Genomic DNA, 10,261 nt, shown 5'->3' with positions numbered 1-10,261 from the left:
AACATGGAAAAGCAGAGAGAAACTGGAAAAAGCTTCCATGGAAAGGTTCTTGTTGCCTGTGTGTTTAGAGGATAGTTTATTGTCAGTATAGTAGAGCTGAAAACCTATTGCAAGATTTGATGTGAAGCAACTAACACTAAGAAATTGTAGAGTACACTAGAGTATTATGTAATGTATTTTGGGCCAGTATTCAGTATCTACATATATGAAAGTACTGAAAAATATACAGATCACACAGAACATGAATTGGAAAAGATTCACTACTTGGATTTTACTTTTTGCAAATATTGTATTATGGCATTTTTTGGGTACTATATGCAGTGAATGAAATCCAGGCCATGCTGGAGGCAAAGGGAATATTAAATTTTCCGTAGGACCTGGATTTTATCCAGTCTATACTGTATTTCAGTGTAGAATGCTCAATATTATGAGTTAATTACCTGAATTAGTTCAGACTGGCCATGTCTCATGTTTCTTAATAAAAGATTTAGATGTTTCACTGCTAAAAATATCAACGTGTTTTACTGTAGTGGATGCATTTTTTCTCCCTATTCTAATAATCAGAACCTGTAAGCCATGGAAAGAGTCAGAATAGATAATAAATGTAAAGCCAGGAATATATATATGTATATAAAACGTTGCTGCTTCTTTTGATAACACATGCAGAATCATTCTTGAGGAGAAAAGACAACGCAGAAGGAACTGTGTCTTGCCAATACCGCCTAAGGAGACTTTCTGCTGTGCCTTTTGCAGCCGGACTTGCCTATCTTGCATTGGCCTTTTTAGCCTCCAGCACGCTTGTAGCAAGTGTGGATAGAATCCTTCTCAAATCTTTGTTCGCGGAGCCTAGCCATGATGATGATATATATAACACACTATATCTGTCCTAATTTGCTTAAAAATCCAAATAACAACATATAAAGTTTTTGAAAATACATAACTCACCACTGGGTAATTTCACTGGCTTTTTTAATGTATTCGTTGAACAGACTTTGTGCTAATAGACTTTCTCTGCTATCATCAGTATCTACAGGGCATCAGTACTCCTGTATTATGGTCACAAGACTATTGCAATGAGGTGCTGAGTGTTTGCTGAGTAGAATATGTAGGGATAAATCTGACTTTCAAGTGGTCGTATAGAAAATAGTATGATGAGTTCCTTGCATTGGAAGAGAATGAAGTAAATGAACTGTAAGTTTTATAGCCCCTCACTGGGACACAATCTCCACATACCTTTGTTATGACAATCGTTGCTCTTCACGTAAAAATGTCCTAAATAAACCCGTGTTATCTATGGACAACTCTCGCCAGTTTAAAAAATGAGAATGCTTTCTTTAAACTAGAAGTTTATGGGGCTCCATTCCTTCTTGTACTCCTTATGGAAAAGCTCGTAAGCAAAAATGCACTGCTGAGTTCTCCCAAACCGCGTTTTTTCCGCACCGCCGATGGAAACCACGCCGCGTTCCCCTCCCCTTCCCCGGGCTCCGCGCTCTCCCCGGAGGTGATGTTCCTCGAGCCCGGCCGCGGTTCCCGCGCTCCGCTCCGCGCCCGGGACGCTGCGGGGGATGAGCAGTGCGGGGACGGGGGGCGCGGGCCGACATTCCGATGCGGTGGAACAGCCCCGGCCGGCCCGCCCCCGCGCGGCCCAGCCTCGGGGGGCGCGCCGGCATGGCGAATGGAGGCGCGTCCAGGCGCACGGGGTCGCGGGCTGCCGGCGTCGGCCGGCGGCGCTCGCTGGCTGGCGTAGGAGGAAGCTCTCCGCGGGCTCCAGCTGCGAGTGCCAGCGGCGGCGACGGGAACCCGGGGCGCTCGCCAGCGACTTCGAGGATCCCCCTCAGCCGGCGCCGGCCGTGCCCTTTATGAAGCAAGTGGCGCGCAACTGGAGCCGGCAGGGAGCGGTTCAGTTCCCTGCTGCTGGCGGGTGACCGCGCCGCACTTGCCGGAACGTGGGGTGCGGGCTTGCCCGGACCGCGCACCCCCCTCTGCCGCGGGGTTTTATTTTGTTTTGTTTGGCTGCAGAGGAACCGCCCGCCCTCGCCGCGGTGCCTGCGGGAGCGCGGGGTTCTTGCTGAAAACAGGGCCGGCACAAGGAGGAGCTGCCGCACCGCCGCCGGCCGCGTGTGCGGGTATCGATCGGGGCAGCGACCGGCCGGGGGCAAGCTGCCGCGGCGGGAGAACCTGCTCCCCAACTACGACGAGGGGCGGTCACCGGGCAACCCTCGTGGACAGCCCCGCGCCTCTGATTGCGGCTGACCAGCCCGGCGGCGCTGCCTCGCGGCCCTCCCCGGTCCGCCGTCACTGCCGGGCCCGGCGGGGCGGTCCGCGCCGCAGCCGCGCGCCCCTGGCCGACGGGGACGGCCGCCTTGCTCCCTCGCCGCCCCGGGCAGCGGCCGGCCGCGAGCCGCGGCCGAGGCGGGGCGGTCCGTCCGCAGACCGTCTCCGCCACGCGAGGCACTGCCGCCGCTGGAAGTCACGCGCCCGACCCGAGGAGGAGGAGGAGGAGGAGAAGAAGAAGGAGAAGATGCCAGGGGGACGCTGAAAGGTGCGTCCCCTGCTCCCCCCGCCCGCTTTCCCGGGCTCTTTCCCCGACTCCCGAGTGAGGCTGGCTCTCCTCCGGGCGCTCCGCGGGGCAGGGTCCCGGCACCTCCAGCCGCTGGCCCCGGCGGGGGGTTGCGAAGGGCTGCCCGGTGCGGCCCGAGCCCGCGGGGCGGGCGGGGGCTCCCTTTCGGCCATGTTCGGGCAGCGCCGGCAGGACCCGCTGCCCGCGCCCTCCTGCGCCCTCCTCGCCTGACCTTCGGCTGCAGGGCTCCCCGCCTTCCTCCGGGAGGGTTCAAGAAAATCCCAAACGCAAAAGCCAAATGGGATGATTGCCCTTATTCCACATGCTCTCTTCCACTGCGATTCTACAAACAATGTTTTACCTTAAAGTCTGGCAAATTGTAGTCCAAAAGTGGTGCAGCTTATCGGAGATGTGGTGTTGGAAGGACCCCGTGGCTATAAATGACAAGGGTGCTCTCAGTGGGTCTCAGCAAGCTCCTCTTGCGGGCTCTAGGCGCTCCTTGCAGGTGCTGCAGGCCCTGGCGCCCAGGCATGAAGGTGCGAATGCATTCCTTCCAGCTCCAGACTTCTCTTTGCCCCACTTGGTGAAGTGTCGTTGAGTTACAATGACTCAAAGTCTGCAAACACTTAGAGAAGTAGTTTCATTGAAGTGTTAGTCGAATCAGGACCAAGGTGTCTGAGTGCGATGCTTGTCCATTCCGCTGCACGCGCTTGGGACGCCACCAGCACAGGTGATACAGAGGAGAGCCTAGACAGGTGACTGCAAACTGGGCTTCTGATAGAGGAAGTTTAAGAGCTGGGTTAAGAGTGCTAGAGAAATGCCTGAAGGATCGGCTGTACTTCAAGGAATAGTAAAATGTTTTGTTTCATAGCGAGGCATTTGTGTGAGAAGCAGAATTGGCCTTGCTGTTGTATTTAGTTTGCTACAAGTTTGACAAAAAGTTTGCTAAATACTTCAATCCTCTATGTTTGTATGACAAGTGTTTGCTAAATATTTCAGTCCTTTACGTTTGTATATTTGAAAGGAGATCAGAGAACCTGCCAATTATGAAGACGCCACTTAATAATCATTGCAAAGCAGCGACCATTATGTAGTCTGAGAAGGCATGTGTTTCCATCTACAAATAATCATCTTTGATCTGTGGTATCTCATCCCCTGAAAAGTCAATAGCAAACAACCGATGTTTGTGATCATTACAAAAACACCTAAACAAATCTGTGGGCAGTGAGACAAAGTGAAACAGACACAACATTTTGTGTATTAGGAAGTGCTTGACGGAGAAATTCCCAAGACTGAAAGAGCATGTCCAATCGACATAAATTGGCAGAGGATTACTAAAAGTCTTACTTTTTTAGTAATCTAAATAGATTTCATTCTTGTTCTGCCATATTGAGGTATTAATCAGATTCTGTAGTGTGTTCATTCCTGTTTTCATACGTGGTAAGAAATTTTTTATTAAGACTTTGTGATTGCAGACCAGGCAGTGCAGTTCCTGTCGTCTCAGTTAACACAGATTTCATGTGATACATCTTGTACAGTGAAAGTGTGGTGTTCAAACCAGAGTTCCAAGACATTAAGAAGGAAAAAATAATTCCCCACAAAGTAAAACTTTTAGATCAAGAAACATGAAAGCCCAACTGCAGAATAAAAAATTTCTGAAAACTCTGTTTACTGGAGATCATAGAACAAGTTCATGAAAGAGATGATAAGATAATTTGAAATTTGGGAGTTTTTAATATGAGAAAAATAAATTCTCTATATTTAGGTTATCCAAAAAAATGTAATGGAAAAATCTGAGCTCTATTTGTAAGTACCCATAGAAAAGAATATTTCTTCTATCAAAAGGGCTGTTTTAGTTAAGAGAAATATGCAGGTTAAGATCCACCAGTGACTAGAACCTGCACCAAAATCCGAGGCACGTATGGGAAATGAGATCAGTTAAAAAAGTCTTCAGTTATAAAGGAGGCAAAAAGTAATTAATCTATTATTTCATTAGAAGTTCATGATTTGCGTAGGGATTTTTTTCATAAAGTGTTAAAATTAAGGTTTTTTTAGTGATCAGTTTAGTTTACATGCATGTTTACAAAAGTATTTCTTGAAGAGTGTCTTCCTTTAAAACACTGAAGACCACGCTCCAGAACAAGGGTTGTCATTTTGTTTAATGTTTTTACAGCACTTAGCACAAAATGGATCTTGGGTCATGACTATGACTCTTAAACTTTATAAATTACAATGGTAAGTGTTATTAGTAATAGTTTACATTTTTTTTATTTTATGTACTTCTTGAAAATATCGCTAACTGAAACACTGGAACAAGTCATACAGCTCCAGCATGGACAGACTTACTGTCATGCCTGTTCACAATGCAGCCATTGATGATTTCATTTGAGCGACGACTGTCATTTGATTATGCAGACAGCAGGTTAATGGCTGTCTGTACCTTTAATATGAAATCTGATTAATTTGTAAATAATACTTTTCATCACATCTTTCTTTTAGAAAGCTATTAGCATGCTAACGTGAAATCCATGTTTTTCCTTAGGTTAACTCTGTCCCTTCTTGAGCCTTCTTAATCATTTAGAAGAGAGTTGTTGCACGTGTACTTGAGGACCTACATGATTGAGTACATATTATGTGAGAGCAGTCCAGCTTACTCTGCACATTGCTTTATTTGTCTTGGCAAACCTATACATATATCTGCTTGTGGGTGGGGTTTTCCGTAGTCCTGGTTCTGCCAGATATTGGTCATATTTCACTCTGATTTTTTTGAGCAAAACATTCATCTACTGAAGTGAGACTTGTGTTTAAGACCTGAGGATAAACTGGTGACATTTTTTTCTATGAATTTCCTGTATTGGGAGGTCTCTAATATTTTTCTTCTGTTTTGAGGCACAGAATTTTGATTTTATTTGAAACAACAAAGTTAATTTGTAAATATGTTGCTGTGAGATTGAAGTCTGGTCCTCCGGTTTTATATACTCTGTCAAGCTGACATCTCTTTGCAAGACATAATTAATGTCACTGATTTTAAAGTAGGCCATCCACAATACTCTTTTCTTGATTGCCCAGTCATTCATAAATAATCCAACATGTTCAAACAAGAGCTATATGTGCCATCACTTACTGAAAACGGTAAACTACAAGAGCTAGAAGGAATGAGCTCAACTGTCCACCAGAATTATCCTTCTGTCAGAGCCCACTACGTTGCTCCAGTTTATCAAGTGTCAATGATGGTGCCGCAGGTAATCCCAGCTCTTTCAGTAAATAATTTAAAGCAGCAGGGACACACACCTTATGGCCTATGTGAGGTGCTCCATGGAGCTGTCTTTTGTGTTCTTTGCATCCAAAACTGGTATGTATTTGGTGTAGCTTTTGAGTAGGGAGAGTATTGAGCAGGCTTGAGTCTTGTACAAGGCAGTGTATTCTGTGGGCCAGTATATTTACTGTAATGTTTATTCACAGTAGTCTGAGGCACATCATAGTAGTTTAAATAGGCTGTCAACTCTGGCCTACTTTTTATTCTACAGTGCTATCAGTAAGTAAGGTTTAATAATTTGTTACAACATTTTCAGTGGAGCCTCTTTATTAAATTGAATATATTATTGTGTTTGTCAGTTGTAACATTTCGTAAGTAATTAAAAATTAAATACTCGGGTATTTTCAGTATTCTTTGTGTTGCTCACTTCAGTGTTTTAAATGAGACACAAAAGTAGAAACGCTGAGAGCAAAGTCGAAGCTACCATTTGAAAACATTTATTTTTGGGGTAATGGTTTTATTCTATCAGTATGCACAAGTGCTGCATAACTTGCATCTAATAATAGTGTGTTTTCTTAAACAGATGACTCTCCAGTTGCATTGACCTTGCCTTGTGTAGTAGGACCTTGCTGTCTGCTGTTTCAGACAATGCTCTGATGTGAGACCTCTCCTCCCACAGTATTTTTCTCTGTCTGTGCTACAGCATACGGCAAGAATGCTGCTGCAGTGATCTTTGGTATTTGAGGTTTTTGTTACACTGCATCTTCTTTCAAACATTTTCGTGATGCATTCCTTTACTCAAATACAAAACTTAGTTGCTTGGATTAGGTTAATTTCTTTCTGTAGTGGTACAAATACCTTTCAGCAGTGTTTTAGGGAAAACCAACTTGGTTTCCCTTTGGAATTTAGCAAGATAAAAAGGGGTCATAGCAGAGCAGCTACTGCTTTGTGCACTACCAACAGTTCACATCAAAGAACAACCTGTAGATTTCTTCTTGAGGAACTTTCTTGGCATGAATGCCTCCTTTTTAGTTCCTTCAGGGTTGCTACAATTGTTTTGGATTTCAGCTATGTACCAAATTGAAAGGGAAAAAGAAAACTCAGTGTTTTAGTAGCCAGGCTGAATTGTGTTTTGAAGATGGTATTCTGCTTCTGTTCTAATTTTAGTTAATTTTCATACTCTGACATTTTTCAGAGATAGATTTTCAACCAATTAGTTATTGTTAAGTTTGGACGAGTATGGTAAAATGCATTTATAATCAGATACTTGCATTGGTGGGCAGAGATTTCTAATAATTGCTTAGTATTTTTCTAGCTTTTTCTAGAAAAAGCAAACTTTTGGTGACTTACGAGCGTATCAGGTGTTCTCTCTGAGTACATGCATTGTTTCTGCTGAAAGCTGTGGGAAAATAATCTGCAGGTATTTCTTGTGAAAGCTCTAAGTTTCTGATCAATGTGCATGTGTTTTAGTTCAACGAGCTTATGAGGAGCAGTAAATGTAGAGGAATATCTATGCAAGGCTGGAACTCCCTAGATTTCTGCTTGCAGGAGAGGCTGACAACAGGCTGCCTCCCTGTTTGGTTCTGTAATTTCCGTTTGCTCTTCAGCTACACTGCAGGCTGCTTTCCCATAACATAGTGAGTGGCAAAGATGTCAAAGAGTACCAGGCAGATAATGCTTCTTGAAGTCTTTTGTTTTATGGTACTTCTGCATTATTGCAGTACTTCTTGCATTTTTTAGATGAAGAATATTTCTTAATATGGCTCCTTCAGAGCTCTTGAAGTTTTTCAGTGTAGCATGAATAGTCTGTTGTTTGCATTTTTTCCCCCAAAAGAACAAAGTGGACATACAGAAAGGGGTACATCTTGCATAATTACCTTTGTTTTGTTGTGATTGCACCTTCTTGTTTGTTTTGTTTTTGCTTTTCTGAATAGTCAATTGATGGAATAGACAACAAAAATAGAAACGATAAAATCAGTTGAACACCTGCTTATGTTGACAATATTTTTGTCTTAATAACCACATAAAATGTCGCTGTTATAATAAATTTGAATATACATCTGCTCTTATTCTGTGCTTTAATTCAGCAAAGTATAGGCAAGAAGTTCCGCTTCAGTGGTGGTTTTCACTCAGTAGACATAGAAATGGAATATGGAGAAGCGTTATAAAAATGGATGATTTCACATGTGTGTCATTTACTAAACCTCCGTGACAATCCCATTTAGCAGCATTCCTAATATCATTAGTCTGGGTAATTTAAATATTTAAGTACAATTATAGCTTTTTTAACTTTTATTTTTGTAGAAAAATTTAGAAGATAACTATCACTGTTTCAGAACCTCATGAAATTATATTAGCTTAGCCCAAACCCATGTGACATTGGGTGCTGTTGTTTTCATTGTGATACTTATGCCTTTTAGCCCCCTAATTAAAACAGAGTTCAGAGACTGTAATAGCAAGATTCCACTACATGGTTGCAGCATGAAACAGAATTGTTTATTTATTTTTTAATTACTTGGGTTTTTTTTAATAAGTTGAAGAGGAACGTGGTTTTTTTAACTAAGCCCAACCTGCCTTCTTGATACTTAACCAGAAAACATTTGTAGATGATGATCTAGAGTTTAAACTTATTTGAAAATGCAGTTGAATCCCAAAATACAGTGTTCAGTTGTTTCCATTCTCATCTAGCTTTTCTGAAATAAAGTAGAAGTTAAGTATATATATAGTACCCTGGTATAAGAATGTTGTGATCATTAAAAATCTAGCTTTAGCAGCCACTTTTGCTGTAGAGAAAGAATATAACGTTATTACTGTCCTTTCTTGTTTATGTTAAGCAGATATTGTCAACTGCCAATCTATTTGCACAGATTAAATTTGTTTATATATATAGTCATGGAAATATTTTTGAGTTGCTATAAGGAAAGAATATGCTTTTAGAATGTTAGTTTAGGCCAATGAGCAAGAGGGGTTTTATGAGTCTCTTGAATTATTCAATGCCTTTTTTTGGTTCTTAGTGGTCAGCAGAAGTTTTTTCTCGTTCCAACAAATTCTGAGCTATGGCAAATGTTTTACCTAGATTCCTCTGTCACTCAATTATGAACACTTTTTGGAAGAATGTTTTACTTGCTGTGATTATGTGAAGCAAATTCTGGAACTCCGTCTTAAAACTTCTTTTTTCTTTATTATAAGAGATATAATTACTTGAGATCAGGGAAAATACGAACCCTTGTTTAAAATTTTGAAGATTCATTTGTATAACGGAATAGGAATAACTTGGAAATCAGCAACATTTTGAGTTGTAAATGGTCCTTCTACTTTACCAAGATAAGGAAATACTAAAACTTTAGATTATCTTTCATAGAATTGGAAAAAAAGAATGGGTAATATGTTGTATTAATAAGTGGATAATATTTACAGCTGAAATGTATTTTCACTGTTTTTTTTCTAGTCATTCAGATCCATGGGGCATGCCAGCAACTGATTTTATTATGAAAACTGTGTTGTCAGCACCAACTGTTCAGAGCATCACGTACCAAATCCTTATTATCCTTCCCCTTCTATGATTGGTATGGCTTAAAATTAATAAACGTGGAACCTTCCTTTTTCTCTTAAAATTCTTAAACCTTAGTTGTTCCCATTTTCATCTTGTTTTTGTAACTAAAGGATATGTTTTTAGAGCTGAGATTATGAGTAATTACATAGTAGTACAATTAGGGGCTTCTAAAAAAACAGAGCCTTTCTTACATGACTGTAAGAATTAGCAATACTGTGAGGGCTCTTTAGAAATTAATTCTCCATACTATTCAAACTGTGATTTTAGATTTGCACGCCAGGTTCAGTAGTGGTTTGTAGAAATAGACAGTTCCCTAGACAGCAGGCTATAAAACAGGTCAGTGTTAAAATATGCAGTAACATCTTTCAAATGTCTGTGTATTAGACTACTATGCCTGCTTGAATTCTCTTTCAGGATTCAGATCATAACATCTATTTGGAGTTTCATTACCTGATACGCATAGTAATGGTAGAGATGCATAGACAGCAAAGGGTTTTCTGAAGGTCTTCACTTTCAACCATTCAGAAGTGGCAAGTTGATGTATTCTCTTAAAACTTGCAAATGTCATTCTACTTGGCCAAAGCTTGCCTCCATGTTTGTGTCATCCCTGATTTTGTTCCATATCCTCTTTATTCTGTTATGCAAGGTGATAACAAAAATGTTTATCCTTAACAATCAGTTGTCCTGTTGGCTGGGTACATAAAGCTGGTTTTGAGGCTAAAATTTCTGAGGACAAAAGATAACATTCCACAGATACAATGGTACAGCACAGTATTATCCTGACCAGCAGCTTCAGTGCACCCCTGAACTTCGTTTCAGCTGTGGTGCTTTATAGAAAGCTGCATAGAGTTGACTTATGAGTTAGTGGGAGAGCTGTAAAAATATTTGAGGA

General features: G+C 41.7%; 1 protein-coding gene across 4 annotated transcripts in view; it reads left to right on the top strand.

Moving 5' to 3' along the window:
- The first annotated feature begins 2,490 nt into the window (after nt 1-2,490).
- Nucleotides 2,491-10,261, top strand: part of PLCE1 (phospholipase C epsilon 1) — a 147,887-nt gene continuing 140,116 nt past the window's right edge. For all 4 annotated transcript variants that reach the window (XM_018069161.3, XM_018069160.3, XM_018069159.3 and 1 more), the window contains exon 1: nt 2,491-2,542. The gene's annotated coding sequence lies outside the window, so the exon portion shown is untranslated. The remainder of the gene's footprint in view (nt 2,543-10,261) is intronic.

This window comes from Manacus vitellinus, unplaced genomic scaffold (genome assembly GCF_001715985.3).
Source record: "Manacus vitellinus isolate BGI_N305 unplaced genomic scaffold, ASM171598v3 scaffold_15_pilon, whole genome shotgun sequence".
NCBI lineage: Eukaryota > Metazoa > Chordata > Aves > Passeriformes > Pipridae > Manacus > Manacus vitellinus.
Note: the sequence above shows the minus strand (reverse complement) of the source record. Positions and strands in the feature narration are given on the sequence as shown.